This window comes from Mobula hypostoma, chromosome 6, assembly GCF_963921235.1.
Source record: "Mobula hypostoma chromosome 6, sMobHyp1.1, whole genome shotgun sequence".
NCBI lineage: Eukaryota > Metazoa > Chordata > Chondrichthyes > Myliobatiformes > Myliobatidae > Mobula > Mobula hypostoma.
In genome coordinates this window covers 72916520-72934876 of record NC_086102.1, presented here as the reverse complement: position 1 = coordinate 72934876, position 18357 = coordinate 72916520, and the positions used below count along the sequence as shown (strand labels likewise).

The 18357-nt window shown below is 40.9% G+C and overlaps 1 long non-coding RNA gene across 1 annotated transcript in view; it reads right to left on the bottom strand.

Moving 5' to 3' along the window:
* Positions 1 to 2276: 2276 nt before the first annotated feature.
* LOC134347569 (uncharacterized) overlaps positions 2277 to 18357 on the bottom strand; it is a 48647-nt gene continuing 32566 nt past the window's right edge. Inside the window, exons 2-4 of the long non-coding RNA XR_010018196.1 lie at positions 11277 to 11389; positions 6466 to 6511; positions 2277 to 2756 (exon numbers count right to left, since the gene is read on the bottom strand). This is a non-coding gene — a long non-coding RNA (uncharacterized LOC134347569). The remainder of the gene's footprint in view (positions 2757 to 6465; positions 6512 to 11276; positions 11390 to 18357) is intronic.

Sequence of the window (18357 nt, the reverse complement as noted above, 5' to 3'; positions counted from 1 at the left end):
AGTCATGCCCACTACAGTCTTGGTTTAGGATACTGCTCAGAAATGCCAAAGCTGAAATCCAGCAGTGAATATAGAATTATCACCTGTTGATGAACAAGCCCTAGCTATGCTGAAAATATCTTTCAAGTAGCTGGGTAGATCTGGAAGTGCCTTTCGCTGCTCAGCTGTCAAGTGAAGACCCAATGTCATTAAGAGTCAAAGAGGGAGGAAGATAAAGACGTCATTGGATCTTTATTTGCTCACTTGCCTGCACAGGAAGCCAAGAACGCCATTACAAATACACAGCTACACCAGCAAGCAGGACTGCCCACAGCAGTGCTCCCACCCCTTATAACGCACAAGCCTCCACCTCTGGAAAAAGTTCAATCTAGTGAGGTTATAAAAGGATTTTGTCGCAAGTCCAAATCTGCAAAGTGACAGTACTCACAATATATCAGTGATCAACACTGATCAATGCTGTGAATCACTTATTCTACATAGCTCAAGTGGAAATTGGAATCATTCGATTTGTGGAATCACTGCAAGACAGACAAAAGCCCATTTGTTCCAACGTCGCTAACAGTTCCACTATTGCACTCTATTTTGTTATAGATAAATCAATTACTTTTTTGAAGCCCAAATGAATAATTGACTAGAATGCAGTACACTTTGCTTTTTTGGCTGCTGTCCACCATTGCTTGTGAATTATATCAAGGCCATTCCATGGACAGTGAGGGCTTTTATTTTGTAGGGGTTTAAAGTAGCTCTTTCAAACCTTGACCCGACCATATTTAAACTCTGAAAACCTTATGCACCCACAAAACGATGAAGTCAGCATGCAGGAAACCTGTCATAAAAGATGTATTATAGTACTTGTTAACACACAAACACATCAGATCAGACAGCATCTATGGAGAGGAATAAGCATTTGACATTTCAGGTTGAGACCCTTCATCAGGACTGGAAAAGAAGAGGACAGGAGCCAGTATAAGAAGGTTGAAGTAGAATTAAGATGGGTGGCCACTGGGAAATCCCATCTATTGCTGCAGACAAAGCAGTCCCCCAATCTACATCAGGTCTCACTATAATGTAGAGGAGGTCACACTAGGAGCACTGGAAATAGTAGATGACCCCAACAGACTTGCAGGTGAAAGCTCTTCCTCTCCAGGAGGGAATGTCGGGACCTTGAATGGCAGTGAGGGAGGAGGTGAAGAGGCATTTGTAGCACTTGTTCCACTTGTCTGTGTTGCTCTGATTTTCCAGCATCTGCAGAATCTCTAATGTTTAGCACTTGTCAAGTATCTTTTGAACCCGGTGTTTAAATCTCTGCAGCCCCCAAACTGGGATGCAGCACCAAGGTTGGGAGGGAATTGGTTGATAGGACCCTCTGGGCCTATCCTCTGCCAATTGACAATTGCTGCTCATTTATCCTGCAAGAGAGAGGAAAACGTGTTGTGAGCATTGTGCAATGTGTTCGGATGATTGAGTGGCTGAAATGAAGTTACAGAACTTAGAGTGATATAAAAGCGTGCAAGTGAAGCACAAGGAAGTAAGGTCCAAATCCTGATTGAGATAAAATAATTCTAAGCAAATGCCGTCATGGCTTGAGCTGTGTGTAAAAAGTGCATTCTCTGATCCTGGGTGATATGAGGTCATTAAACTTCTTGCAGCACTGTATTCAAATCCTCAGGAATCAGTGCGGTGCTGCAAGAACAAACAGCAAGCAATGACTCATCTCTGTGCTTGTTGATTGTGTCTTGAGTGGTGTCCTGTCCTCTTCCTCCTGTACCAACAACGTTTGTGGTCCCAGGTTCTTACCTCGATCTTGACTTTTATTACCTGCCTTTGGATGACCTTCAATTGGGGTTTGTCTCTCTTAAAAGCAGTAGGGCAAGCCGCAGCATGGTTGGAAGTGGCTGCATCCTGAAATCATTATAATCAGCTGTACTCTGTGTTTCCGTACTACACATAGCAGGCTGAACAGGCTTGGGTTAGTTGGAAAATATATTCCCTATAATTTCAGGCGGCTGTGCATTTCTAATTTCAGACTCTACTTATTCAATGGTTCAATTTAATATCAGAGAATGTATACAGTATACAACTTGAAATTCTTACTCTTTGCAGACATCCACGAAACAGAAGTAAAAACCCCACAGAATGAATATAAAAAAGCGTTAGAACACCAGAGACGCCATTCCATGCACAAGCAACAGCAAAAGCATCAACTCTGCCCCTCCCCCCACTTGCTCCAGCAAAAGGTATCAACTCCCCCACCCCCCACCCCTACCATGCGAACAACAGCAAAACCCCCCGAGACCATGATCTGGAATCTATCAGAAACTACTGGTCCATCCCAGCACTTCGACATCTCAGACAGGCTCTCTCTCTTACCAGCAAGGGAGAAAGAGATACCACTCCTACAACAACAAGAGGGGAGGCCTACAGCTTGCTGGTTCGATGTTGTGTCACTTGTCTGAGCCCCCCGACTTGAAGGACCAACAGACTCTCCCTCACCCTTGAGAGAGAGAGAGAGATGACTCAAGTGCAGGAGCCTCTGACAGCTGCGCACAGCGCCCACTGCCTCGACGCTTCAGTTGGCAACATCAGCGAGGAATCGGGTTGTCCACAGTGCCACACCCCAAAGGAGCACTTCTTCCAGGCCTGGAAACATCGAGACATCAGGATGCTCGGCAGCTTTCAAGAGCGAGAACCCACCCCACCCTTGAAGATCAGTAGTCCAAGCTGCAGCTGTCAATCTGGCAGAACCTCTAGCCGCCCTGAAAAGGGAAAACAGACATGAGAAAAGAAGAAAATAAAGAAATTGCAAGTGAAAATTAAAATGACCTACAGTTAGCACTTAGATCCACTGTGATAAAGTGCTTTGAGAGGTTGGTCATGAAACATATCAACTCCTATCTGAGGAGTGGCTTGGATCTGCTTCAATTTGCCTCCCATCACAACAGGTCAAAGGCAGATGCCATTATATTGACTCAGATCTGGAACATCTGGGCAGTGAAGGTATGCTCTTCACTGACTACGGCTCAGCATTCCACACTATCGTCCCCTCAAAACTAATCAGTTAGCTCCAAGACCTTGGCCTTGATACCTCATTGTGTAAATAGATCCTTGATTTTCTCACCTGCAGACCCCAGCCAGTACAGATTGGTAACAACATCTCCTCCACATTTTCCATCAGTAGAGGTGCACCTCAGGTCTGTGTGGTTAGCCCCTGCTGCACTCGCTTTACACTTACAGCTCTGCGGCTAAGTACAGCTCCAAAGCCATATTCAAGTTTGCTGATGACACCATTTGTTGTTGGCCTAATCAAATATGGTGAGGAATTGGCATATAGGCAGGAGATTGAAAATCTGGTTGAATGGTGCCACAACAATCTCTCACTCAATGTCAGCAAAATCAAAGAGATGATTATTAAATACAGAAGTAAGAACCCAGAGGTCCTTGAGCCAGTCCTCATTAGGGGGTCAGATGTGAAGAGGGTCAGTAACTTTTAATTCATTGGCATCATCATATCAGAGGACCTCTCCTGGGACCAACATGTAAAGGCACAGCAACGCCTCTGCCACCTTAGAAGTCAGATTCAGCTTAGCATCTAAAACTCTGATAAATTTCTATAAATGCACAGTGGAGAGTGTCCTGACTGGGTGCACACCACAGCAATGCCCAGGACAGAAAGGCCTACAAAAGTTGGTGGATACAGCTCAGTCCATCACAGGCAAAGTCCTCCCCACCATCAAGCACGTCTATAAGGAGCACTGCCACAAGGAAGTAGCATCCATCTTCAAGGACTCCTCCATCCAGGCCATGGTCTCTTCTCACTTCTGCCATCGGGAAGAAAATACAGGAGCCACAGCACAAGGTTCAGGAACAGTTATTAGCCTTCAACCATCAGGCTCCTGAACCATCATGGATAACTTCACTCACTCAACTCTGAACTGATTCCATGTTCTATGGACTTTCTTTCAAGGACTCTACATCTCACGTTCTCTGTCTTATTAATTTACTTTTTACTTTAAATTTATTTACTTACTTTTTTCCTTGCATATTGTCTTTGTTTACACATTGGTTGTGTGTCAATCTTTGTATGTAGTTTTTTTCATTGATTCTATTGCATTTCTGTGAAAACTGTAAGAAAGTGAATCTCAAGGTAGGATATGCTGATGTATACATACTTTGATGATAAATGTAATTTAAACTCTCACCTTTAAGATATTAGAAATCTGAATAAAAACAGAAAATGCTGGATAGCACAGATAGTGTCAAGGAAAAGAAAAACAGTTAGTGTTTGAGATCTTCCAACAGAATATCTGATGAAAGGTCTTGGGCCTGAAATGGTAACTGGTCCTCTTTCCATAAATTGTGTCTTATCTGCAGAGTGCCTCCAGTATTTTCTATTTTTGTTCCAACTTAGTCCAATTCAGCCTCTGTAAAGTTTAATCAAACAAAAGAGGTCACCAAGGGTAAAGAGGGTGCAGCGACAGAAACAAAAATGCTCCATTTGAAGATAGTGTCCTTGAGGTGCTGATCCAAGAATTGAACAGGAAGAGTACCAAAAAAAAATCAGCAATGTACAAAGTACATAGCTAGAGGGAGTAGTTGAATAATTTCAATATTATCTGCACAATTACCATGATAACAGTTGTATAAATGGCCTTCCAGGGTCCTAAAGCAACACTGCGAAGAATATATCCTCTGCAAAGTTCACTCACAGAGTGTGCAGACAAAGAATTCAAAACAGGTTATCTAAGAGCTGGAGTTGTCTATAGATATTCTTGAAGCCCAGAGCACAGTTATTTGACAAAACTTTTTAAATAAGTAACAGTCTTAAAGGAACAATCATTGATTAAAGACAATATTACAAATTCCTCTTCTTAGGCAGGTTCTCAGGATCGAGGATGACTTGCTTCCAGACCAGTTTTGTGGGCCCTGAGACAGTTAATGCAACCAGTTAGGGAACTGCAGAATCTTCCACAGATAAGGTGTTGGCTAGACGTAGGGGTCAAGAACATAGGATGAGTATGAGGCACATAGACATCAAAGAAGTCAAGAAGGATAATAGTTCTGGATGTATGTTGTAGAGTCTGTGGATGCAGCACACATGGTAGGTGAGGGAATTCCAGTGAAAGTGGTGCATGGACTTAACAAAATGCTGGAAATTTAGAAAAGATCAATGATGTGGAGTTGCTGTTGCTGAAAACTGAATTGCATTCAATGAGAAGTCAAAAACAAAGCCATAGGGAACCATTACAGATCAGTACAATTCCTGCTCAGCAGGGTTCAAATAAAACCAACAGTGGTAATACCATCCTGAATGGTATCAGTGTCAGTCTTCGGGAATACTGAAGGGGTGAGGTTGACAACTTTGTAAAGTCTGCACTGCAGGTTATCATGGTTTGAGAAAGGTTTGCAGAATTTTTAATTTAATCATTAGAGAGAGTAAAGTTAAAGACCTTGGGTTGTGAGCTAACTTTATCACCTTCCTGCATCAACACTCAAAGAGATGAACAAAAGATAAACAAAAATAAAACAATGTGCGGATGGGAAAGGTAGATGCTTTTAGGACTATTTAATCAGCTGGATGACAAAGGCAGTCAGAAACTGGGTGGGCAAATCCTTGGTTTCCTTGTTGGTAACTTCTATGTCTTTTTTTTAAATTAGAGTGCAATTGAGCAACTATCTGTTGTTTGAGAAAGGAGTGATTGTAAATAGTAGATCATGTTATGCTTACTTTAAAATTTTGCACTCAGAAAAAGATCAAAGAACAAATTGCTGGAGGTCAAATGGAAAATGTCACTATCAACTTCCAAATACCCTTTGTTACCTGGTGCAACATTTCTGGTCTAGGATTAAAGTGGGCAGTTGCAATCAGACTTCAAAATTTGCTTAGTTTTCAAGCTTCATAATCTTCACCTTTTTAATTAAAACATAAGAAATCACTGCAGAGTGTGTTCTCCAAATGCAATGATTGGGAAGTTATTTCAGAATCGGATCCTTCCAAATCTTAAACCACTTCCAAAGCTATTTGTTTGTGCCTGCCTTTATGCACTATCAGCAATGGTAGGAATATAATGAAACTTTGCTGGATTAAAGTTTGACAGGGAGCACTGAATGTGAGCCAATGATTTCCACTGAAATTTACTCCACAATGCACAAAAATCACCACTACAGAAAACCTCAGCCTTAAAGACCAAATACAAAGGGTCTTACATCAAAAATCCTTTCCTTAAATTACCATTGAGTGTTTGCAACAGTAACTATCTATAGTAATCCAAAATCAGTCTGCTGCTGACTAAGGATTTTCTATGGGTATTGGCATGTTTAATTTCCAAGTGGTTCATTTAATTAACTGAACTGAAAAAAGATGTTTCAAGTGAAGTGGCAAATCTAAATGACTGAGAGAAGAATCCTAACTACAACTGCATTTAGATTGAGACTAAATTTTCTTGGTTTAATAGAGAGTTCACTTACCTATAGGGTGGGCTTTTTTTTTATCTCTCATGATCTAAAAAAAAATCTGTGGAGAAATTGGAAAAGCAAGTGAAAATTTGGTTTAATTGATGCAATAGGTAGATTCACCTTCCTGCTTTAAAAAGAATATATTAGTCTATGAGAGTAGAAGGAAATTTTAATTATTCTGCCAGAAGTATATCAACATTGTAATAGTGGTTATTGAGTTTTTGGGTATCTTCTGCAACTGTTGCAGTATTATTGTGAAACTTTGAAATGTTTGAATTTAATCCTGATATCTGTAAGAAGGAAGGGAATGGTGAGAGATTGTATCAGCATGAATAATAGATTATTGGAGAATGTAAATGCATACATTGTATTTTCTATATTTACTATATATGTATTACAGTATTTACTCAACAGTATTTCAGTATTTACTCAATGCACACATTATATTTTCTATATTTACTATGTAACCACTGCTAGCTGAATAGAGGGTATTCACTATGTAGCCATGACTTTTGACCTAATCACTATTAATTCATGAAGAGAACTAGAATGAAACCAAGTAGAAAGATAACGGTGGCGAGTAAGGTAATGAAATATGTGGTAGTATGTCACAACAAGACTAATTAAGAAATAACTGTGGTTAGGGATGAGGGGACACCTGGTCTAAAATGTAAACTAGGACATAATTAAATTGGGGAGTAAAACAATAGTGGAAAGTCGAGAGCGGGTATATTGATGATATGTAATCACAGGCCGACTGGATATGATAATGTAGCTAAGATAAGAAATTGCTATAAAAAATGCTGTATACAAGCCTCGGGGGGCAGTCAGCAACTAGCTTTCGGATTGTCTCAGCTTTGATTTGCAAATTAAAGTTTAAAACTTCTTGAAGGATTTTCTGCATCTCCTTGTCGTTTGTGAGAAACGAGAAACCACGACAAGATCCTCTGTAATCATGACTGTTCACTGCAGCTAATGTTAATGTCTTTGTGCTGACCTTAGTTAAGGTTTACTCCAACAAACAATTGTTAATCTTTAGGGGAAGCACCAGAAAATATTTTGAACATGGCATGCACTGCTATGTGGGTTGGTCGATGAAAAAACTTCACAAAATCACAAGACAAAGGAGCAGAAGTAGGCCATTCGGCCCATCGAGTCTGCTCTGCAGCTCCCTCATAAGCTAAACTATTCACCCATCTTGTTCCAATTTCCGACTTTTTCCCCATAATCCCTTGATACCCTGACTAATTAGATACCTACCAATCTCCTCCTTAAACACCCTCAGTGATCGGGCCTCCACAGCTGTATGTGGCAACGAATTCCACAAATCCACGACCCTCTGGCTAAAAAAATTTCTCCTCATCTCTGTTTTAACGGGGTACCCTCTAATTCTAAGACTATGGCCTCTTGTCCTGGACTCACCCACCAAGGAAAACAACCTTTCCACATCTACTTTGTCCAACCCTTCCAACATTCGAAACGTTTCTATGAGATCCCCTCTCATTCTTCTATACTCTAATGAATACAATCCAAGAGCTGACAAACGGTCCTCATATGTTAGCCCCTGCATTCCAGGAATCATCCTCGTAAATTTTCTCTGAACTCTCTCCAACATCAGTACATCCTTTCTAAGATAGGGGGCCCAAAACTGCACACAGTATTCCAAATGAAGTCTCACTAATGCCCCATAGAGCCTCATCAACACCTCCTTACTCTTATACACTATTCCTCTTGAAATAAATGCCAACATAGCATTCGCTTTAGTACAGCCAATCCAACTTGGTGGTTAACCTTTAGGGTATCCTGCACAAGGACCCCCAAGTCCCTTTGCACTTCCCCATCTAAATAATAATATACCCAATTATTTCTTCTTCCAAAATGTACAACCGTACATTTGTCAACGTTGTATCTCATCCGCCATTTCTTTGCCCACTGTCCTAAACTAACTAAGTCTCTCTACAACCGTTCTGTTTCTTCAACATTTCCTGCTCCTCCACCTATCATGGTGTCATCCGCAAACTTAGCCACAAAACCATTTAATCTATAATCCAAATCATCGATATACATCGTAAAAAAAAGCGACCCCAACACCGACCCCTGCGGAACACCACTAGTAACTGGCAACCAATCAGAATAGGATCCCTTTATTCCCACCCTTTGCTTTCTGCCTATCAGCCAATGCTCTACCCATTTAAATATCTTTCCTATAATTCCATGGGCTCTCATCTTATTAAGCAACCTCATATGCGGCACCTTATCGAAGGCCTTTTGAAAATCCAAATACACAACATCCACAGCCTCTCCCTTGTCAGTCTTATTTGAGATTACCTCAAAAAATTCTAATAGGTTGGTGAGGCAGGATCTTCCCTTCATGAAACCATGCTGGCTTCGGCCTGTCTTGTTAAGCACCTCGAGGTATTTCATAACCTCGTCCTTGAGGATTGACTCCAATATCTTTCCAACTACCGATGTCAGACTAACAGGTCTATAATTTTCTTTTTGCTGCCTCCTTCCTTTCTTAAATAGCGGAACTACATTTGCGACCTTCCAGTACTCCAGAACCATGCCAGAGTCTATTGATTCCTGGAAGATCATTTCCAATGCTTCCACAATCTCCAAAGCCACCTCCTTCAGAACTCTTGGGTGCACCTCATCCGGACCGGGAGACTTATCTATTCTTAGTCCACTTAGCTTCCCAAGCACTTTCTCTGTAGTAATCTTGACTGTACCTAATTCTATTCCCTGATACCTCTGGCTATCAGGTATATTGCTCAAGTCTTCCAGTCCTCATTTTTCCCACTAATTTTTGCTTCCTTGTACACCGTTTCTTTTGCTTTTATTTTTGCCTTAACCTCTCTCGTTAGCCACATTTGTGCAATTTTTCCATTCATGATTTTCTTTTTTTTTGGAATATATTTTTCCTGCATTTTCCTTATTTCTTGTAGGAATTTCATCCAATTCTGCTCTACCGTCCCTCCATTTACCTTACTTTTCCAATCGACTTGGGCCAGTTCCTCTCTCATACCACTGTAATTTCCCCTGTTCCACTGAAATATCGATACACCTGATACCAGCTTTTCCTTTTCAAATTTGAAACTGAACTCAATCATATTATGATCACTACTTCCAAGGCGTTCCTTTACCTCCAGCTCCCTAATCACCTCAGGTTCGTTACACAGCACCCAATCCAAAACAGCCGGTCCCCTGGTGGGCTTCTGGACAAGCTGCTCCAAAAAGCCATCCTGTAGGCGTACTACAAACTCCCTCTCCTGAGATCCAGTACCTTCCTGACATTCCCAGTCCACTTTCATATTAAAATGCCCCATAATTATCTTGACATTTTCCTTCTGACACGCTTTGTCTATTTCCAGCTGCAACTTGTAGTCCACATCCCGGCTGCTGTTTGGAGGCCTGTATATAACTGCTATTAGTGTCTTTTTACCCTTGCCATTTCTTAATTCTACCCATAAGGATTCTACCTCTTCTGATCCTATGTCCCTTCTTTCTATTGATTTGATATCGTTACTTACCATCAGGGCTACGCCACCCCACTTACCTACCTTCCTACCTTTCCTATACACTGTGTATCCTTGGATATTCAGCTCCCAATCACACCCATCATTTAGCCATGACTCGGTGATGGCCACAATGTCATATCTTTTAACCTGCAGTTGTGCAGCAAGGTCATCCACTTTATTTCTAATGCTGCGTGCATGTAAGTTCAGTACATTTAGATCAGTATCTGTTGCCGATTTTGCTATATTTCTATTTTGCAGCAAATTATCCTGTATATTCACCAGCCTGTCCTTCTTGCCATCTTTGCTGCACAGTATTTTTGACTTATTTCTATTTTCCTCTTCCTCGACCCTAACACCTTGGTTTCCTTCCCCTTGCCAACTTAGTTTAAACCCTCCCTAACAGCTATATTAAACAATCCCGCTAGGATATTAGTACCTTTTGAGTTCAGGTGTAACCCATATTTTTTGTATAAGTCATACCTTCCCCAAAATAGATCCCAATGATTCAAGAATTTGAAGCCCTGCCCCTTGCACCAGTTACTTAGCCACACATTCATCTGCTTAATTCTGCTATTCTTACCATCATTAGTGCGCAGCTCAGGCAGCAATCCTGATATTATTACTCTGGAGGTCCGGCTTTTCAATTTTCTCCCTAGATCCCAGTATCTTTCTTCAGGACCTCCTCTCTTTTTCTGTCTATGTCATTGGTACCAACATGTACCAAGACTTCCGGCTGCTCGGCCTCTCTCCTCAGAGTACTCGGACTCGATCTGAGACATCCCATACCTGGGCACCAGGGAGGCAACACACCATCAGGGTATACTTGTCCGGCTCGCAGAATCTCTTGTCCGTACCCCTTACGATGGAATCCCGTATAACTACCGCATTTCTTCTTGCTCTCTTCATTTCGGCACTGGGCAGAATGCCAGAGTCTCATTCACTGTGGTCCTCTTCTGTCAGGTCTGCCTCTTCAACAGTATCCAAAATGATATATCGATTTCTGAGGGGGACTGTCACAGGGGTGCTATCCACTACATCTCTATAGGTAGTATCTATCACCTCCTCACTTTCCCTAAAACTTGAATATATTTTAGGTAAAGTGAGAAAAGTAAAGAAGGAAAGAAGGTTTTAAATAAAGTGGATGCAGAGATATTAGAGTATAAACAATGGTGGTCTTTTTGGGCTGAGTTGCCTGGTTCGATGGTATGGAATCCTATGCCATCTAACCCTGACGTATACCGTAGGACTGCAGAGTTACCCTACCAGGAATGGATTCTGAAAACATTCCATGGAATAAAGACTTACGTTTATTCAACATTCTCCATCACCTCAGGACACTGAAGTACTTTACAGCCTTGAGAACTTCTTGAAGTACTGTGACAATGTGACAGCCAATTTCCACACAGCAGCTTCTTAAACTGGAAGAAGAATTTGACAAATATTTGCAAGATGCATAAAGAAGCAGCAGAAAACAGCAAATGTGAAACCAAACCAACCTCAAGACATTGTTAAAAACTGTAAATGCTGGAAATCGTTATTTAAATTTATTTAAATTTGCATATGTACAGGTTGTCGTCTTCTGCACTCTGGTTGATCTTTCATTGTTCCTGTTATAGTTATAATTCTACAGATTTGCCAAGTATGCCCACAGAAAAATGAATCTCAGGGTTGTATATGGTGACATATATGTACTTTGATAATCATTATTAATTCAGACAGCTTCTGTGGAAAGAGAAGCAGGTTAAAGCTTTGGGTCAAAGAGTCTTCATTACAACTCCTTTTTCTCCCAATTGTTTTCAGTTTTAATTTAGCCTCAGGTGAAACAGACCTGCCAAAGGAAGGCTGGATAGAAGACTTGACAGGGACCATAAGGAAAATAGTGTTATTACAGAAGATGAGATAATTTCAGATGAAAAAGCTCAAAGGCCCTGAGATTACAAAACTGCCCTCATTCATAGGATTCTGAATACGATCACAGGGCAGAAAACTCTAGAGCATTTTATGCAAATGACTGGAAGTTAAACGGAATGGCAGTCTCCTGGGTGTTGATGGTAGTCGCAGAAGAACACCTGAAAGAGTTTGCTTGCAGTTCTTAAAAAATACATCCAAAACCAGCCAAAGAAAATATCTTATGATAAAAATCAGAGAATTACAATAATTTTAAGAGCAGTCAAGAAAAGGAGGTGTCTTATAAAAGGTAAAAGGTGAAGCTGGCAATTAAGAAACTCTATAAGTGAATAATGTTCTTTCACAAGAGAAATAATGGTAACATGGCTTCTGATAAGAGCAGAGAAGTAGCTCAGGTGGTGAAATCAATATTAGAAGCAGAAAATAAAACTGAACTGAACAATAGTGTAAATCTGAAGTAGATTTGTATAGTATTTCTAAACATATGTAATCAATATTCAAGTACTCCTCATCTCATTGAAATTTGCATTTGAAGTATATATTAACATGAAAAACACCTCTTCATATTCTCATTTTTTTTATTGCTAATGGTGGTGATAGTTTATTAACTAATGAATTAATGTTTTTACTGTTTCAGTCAAGTGGATAAATAATTGATAACTTGGCTACACTCAACAATACTGCTAAGGGTATAGTATGAAGTAAAATATTCATTCAAACAAAGAGGATCAGTAGCTTATTTCCTGTCAATATTTGTAAGTTTAGCTATCTTGGTGTACAACTTAAATTTTGACAATTTCAAAAAGCATTTTAAACAGATTTAAATGGAGATATTCTCTGCAAAACAAAAACACAAGTAGTCAGTTCCCACAAACAGGATTGAAAGAAGAGTTGATAGTCCCATTTGATGATATTCATTGACAGGTAATTGTTTTACACTACACCATATTTCTAAGCTGCAAAACAGCATTTCCAGTAGTCCAGTATTCCCTCAGTACAACATAACGTACAGGTTCTGGAATGGAATTCAAACCCTTGCTATGTTAACAAAATACATATAATGCTCTCTAAGAGAGTGGTAGGATGCTCTATATTACATCTGCATTAAAATAGGCTTTAAAGAGCCCTTAGGAAGTAATGTTGTCCTTAAGAGAGGCAGCAGCTCTCCGGATAGGATTTGGATGATAATCTGCTGTGAAAGCTATTTGTTCACTTGCAATTGTTCAACAGTCTAATTTACTTCTCCCCTGCATCTCACAGTTACAGCCTCATCCACTGCAACCACTCACATTCATATTCACTGATTGAAGGAGCTGATATTCTTTCCATACTGTGTCAGTGAGAATCGCAAAGTAGTGTCTGGTCAAGGAACCATGTGCGGTCATCGGACCCTGAACCCTGGACTCTGTTTGCATACGAGTAAATTTAAGAATTACCTTCAATGAGTCTTTAAGAACACTGTTGACTGCCGTCACCTGGCAGTTAAATTGAAAATTAGAGCTGCCATAGACTATATATATATTTGAACTGCTCTATGGACAACCTGGCATTGGAATCACTCATTCTTTTTGCAACTGTTCTCCAATGAAGATCAGCGTATTTAACCATTGAGACAGCAGTGTCATGACAAGGTACATATATGTCATCATATACAACCCTGAGATTCAACTTCTTGACGGCTTACACAGTAAATCCGAGAAACATGACAGAATCAATGGAAGACCGCACCCAACAGTGTGGACAAACAACCAATGTGCAAAAGATAACCAAACTGGGCAGATAGAAAAAACAAAAATAAAAATAATCATAAATAAATAGGCAATAAGTAGCGAGAACATGAGATGAAGAGTCCTTGAAAGTGAGTTCACAGGTTGTGGGAACAGTTCAGTGATGGGGCGAGTGAATTTGAGTGAAGTCATCCCTTTTGGTTCAAGAGCATGATGATTAAGAGGTAACAACTTCTCCTGAAGCTGGTGGTGTGGGTCCTGAGGTTCCTGTACCTTTTTCCTGATTGTAGCATCAAGAAGAGAGCACAGCCTGGGTGGTAGGGGGCCCCAATGATGGATGCTGCTTTCCTACTAAGCCAGGTGATAAGTTATATATTGAATGACTTATTCCCAAGACTTGCCTGCACTTATCCTTGTACTCAACTAGCAGTCTTCTATAGAGATGTGTAAACTCAGTATCCCCAGGATCTTGAATCAGATTGAGACAAACCGTGACCCTCTGCAAACTTCATGTAGATGTGCTCAATGGTGGGGAGGGCTTTACCCATGATGGACTGGGCCTTATCTACTACATTTTGTAAGATTTTCTATTCAAGAGCATTGGTGTTCCCATACCAGACCGTGAAGTAATCAGTCAATAAACTCTCCATAAACTATCTATAGAGTTTGTCAAAGTTTTAGATGTCATGCTGAATCTCTACAAACTTCTAATGAAGTAGAGGCACTGCTGTGCTTTCTTCATAATTGTACTTATGTGCTGGGCCCAGGAAAGATCCTGTGAGATGATAACACCCATGGAATTTAAATTTGCTCATCCTCTCCACCTCTGATCACTTGATGAGGATCATGGACCTCCAGATTCCTCCTCCTGAAGCCAATAATCAGCTCCTTGGTCTTGCTTACATTGAGTTAGAGATTGCTGTTGTGGCACCACTGAGCCAAGTTTTCAATCTTCCTCATATATGCTGATTCATCGCCACCTTTGATTTGGCCAACCACAGTGGTGACATAATTAACACAGATGCTGGAATGCCTAGCATTGTTTTTGTTTTCATGTCACTAACTTTGGTAACAGCCCCACTGCTTACTTACCCACAGAAAAATCTGTACATCACTGAACAGCTATGAGAAAATTATCCTTAATTGAATCCCTGTTACCTGCAGCAAGAAGAGGTACTCTTAACCTACCTGGCAAGTTCAGCTTTGAGTTTCACTCCAAGTTTCTATTGGAGTCCTTGACACTGAAGTGTGTCATTAATGACTCACTATGTTCTTGGCTCCAAGTAAAAGTTTCTTCAACTACAGATTACAATATATAACATGGAACATAGAACACCACAACATAGTACAGGACCTTCAGACCACAAAGTTGTACTGACATTTTAAGCTTCTCTAAGATCAATCTAGCTCTTCCCTCATACATAGCCCTCGATCTTTCTATCATCCAGATGCCTGTCTAAGAGTTTCTTAAATGCCCCTAGTGTATCTGCCTCGACCACCTCCCCTCACGCACTGTTCCATGCTCACTCCACTATGTGTAAAAAAACTAATCTCTGACATCCTCCCTATACTTTCCTCCAGTCACCTTAAAATTATGCCCCCAGTATTTGTCATTTCTACCCTGCGAATAAGTCCCTGGCGAGCCACTCTGTCTAAGACCATAACACAAAGGAGCAGAAGTCGGCCATTCAGCCCATCGAGTCTGCTCTGCCATTTTATCATGAGCTGATCCATTCTCCCATTTAGTCCCACTCCCCCGCCTTTTCACCATAACCTTTGATGCGCTGGCTACTCAGATACCTATCAATCTCTGCCTTAAATACAACAAATGACTTGGGCTCCACTGTTGCCCATGGCAACAAATTCCATAGATTAACCACCCTCTAGCTAAAAAAATTTCTTCGCATCTCTGTTCTGAATGGGTGACTTTCAATCCTTAAATCATGCCCTCTCATACTAGACTTCCCCACCATGGGAAACAACTTTGCCACATCCACTCTGTCCGTGCCTTTCAACATTCAAAATGTTTCTATGAGGTCCCCCCTCATTCTTCTAAACTCCAAGGAATACAGTCCAAGAGCGGACAAAAGTTCCTCATATGTTAACCCTCTCATTCCCGGAATCATTCTAGTGAATCTTCTCTGTACCCTCTCCAACGTCAGCACATCATTTCTTAAATAAGGAGACCAAAACTGCCCACAGTACTCCAAGTGAGGTCTTACCAGTGCCTTATAGAACCTCAATATCACATCATTGCTCCTATACTCTATTCCTCTAGAAATGAATGCCAACATTGCATTCGCCTTCTTCACCACCAACTCAACCTGAAGTAGTATAAATCAGCCTTTATTCCCAACACTTGCCTACACTTATGCTTGTTTTCAACTTGCGTCTTCTATAAAGTTGTGTAAACTCAGGATCAGATTGAGACAAACTGTGACCCTTTGCATACAGATGATTTCTGTCCCACATTGCTTATCCCACTAGCCTGGCTGAAGCACACATAGTGTAGCATAAAACTGTATATGTAACAAAACATACAATCTCCCTTTTACAACCCATATTCAAATAAGCATGCTTTCACAATAATGGTCCAAATACTCAAGATTCTGCCTTTGGGTGGTGCTCTGTTTCCTTCAGGACAGCACCTCTGGAACTGTGGAGTTTCTCCTCATCTCCAATCTAAATCTTCTCCCCTGAATCTTGAGGCAATATCCCCTAGTTCTAGTCTCACCTACCAATGAAAATAACTTCCCTACTTCTATCTTATTTATCCCTTTCAAAATTTTGTACGTTTCTATAAGGTCCCTCTCATTCATCTGAATTCCAGAGACTATAGTCCCAGGCAACTCAATCTCTTCTCATCGGTTAACCCCTTCATCCCTAGAATCAACCTGGTGAACCTTCTCTGCACTGCCTCCAAAGCCAGTACATCCTTCCTCAAGTATGGAGACCAGAACTGCACACAGTACTCCAGGTGCAGCCTCACCAGTACCCTGTACAGTTGCAGCATAACCTCCCTGCTCATGAATTCAATCCCTCTAGCAATAAAGGCCAACATTCCATTCTTAATAACCTGTTGTACCTGCAAGCCAACTTTTTGCAATTCATGAACAAGCACTCCCAAATCCCTCTGCACAACAGCATGCTGCAATCTTTCACCATTTAAATAATAATCTGCTCTTCTATTATTCCTTCCAAAGTGGATGATCTTGCATTTACCAATGTTGTATTCCATCTGCCAGACCTTGGCCCACTCACTTAACGTATCTATATCCCTCTGCAGACTCTCCACATCCTCTGTACAATTTGCTTTTTCACTAAGTTTAGTGTCATCAGCAAATTTTGCTACGCTACACTTAGTCCCCTCTTCCAAATCATTAATGTAAATGGTAAACAGCTGCAGACCCAGCACTGACCCCTGTGGCACCCCACTCACCACTGACTGCCAACTGGAGAAACACCCATTTATTCCAACTGTCTGCCTTCTATTGGTTAACCAATCCACTATTCATGCCAATACACTTCCTCTGACTCCATGCATCCGTACCTTATTTATAAGTCTCTTGTGCGGCACCTTATAGAACGCCTTCTGGAAATCCAAATATACGACATCCACCTCTATCCACTGCACTCATTATGTCCTCAAAGAACTCCAGTAAGTTTGTCAAACAGGACCTGCCCTTTCTGAATCCATGCTGCATCTGTCTAATGGAACCACTCCTTTCTAAATGTTTCGCTATTTCTTCCTTAATGACAGCTTCAAGCATTTTCCTGACTACAGATGCTAAGCTAACTGGCCTATAGTTGCCCCTCTTTCGCCTACATCCTTTTTTAAAAAAGTGGCGTGACATTTGCTGTCTTCCAATCCACCAGGACCTGTCCAGAGTCTAGAGAGTTTTGATAAATGATTACCAACGCATCTACTATAACCTCCGCCTATTCCTTCAGCACCCTGGGATGCATCCCATTAGGACCAGGGGACTTATCTACCTTCAGGCCCTCTAGTTTGCTCATAACTATCTCTTTAGTGACAGTGATTTTATCAAGGTCCTCACCTCCCAGTTCATCCATAAAATCCACTGTATACCTCAGTGGTCTAGTTCTTGTAGCTATCCTACCAGGGGTCCACTTGTCTTCTCAGTAATCACACACTAGGACTTGGCAACTGGACGAACTGTTTATTCTGCACTTCCCTCCGTAGATCTGATTTCAGGAGGTCTATGTGAAATCCTGCTCATAAATAGCATTGCAGGTGTTTGATTTGTCATCACATGAACGGAGTTCTAATACACAAAAATGAAGTTGTCCACCTTATGCTGTAGAGAAATGTCCTCCTTGTCCATTGCTTTAATGGACTTCTCAAAGGTTTGAACAAACCTTTCAGCTAACCCATTCGTTACTGGGTGGTGAGGAGCTGACTTGGAATGTCTGATGTCATTTTTCTTCATGAGTAATCTGAACTCTTCTGATATGCATTGTTGTCTGTTCTCATTCACAATTCATTCAGATAAGCCATTTCTGAAGAAGATAATCCTTAGAGTCTTTTCTGAGGTGGTTGACTTCATTGGTATTACATCTAGCTACTTCAAATGAGCATCCACAGCAATCAGAGACAGGGACTCAGTGAATGGCCCAGTAAAGTCAATATATACTCTTTGCCATGGTGAAGACAGCCACTCCCATGGATGTAATGGTGCCTGTGGGGATGCATGTTGAACTTGGTGGCAACCCAATCAGCTTTTGGTCAA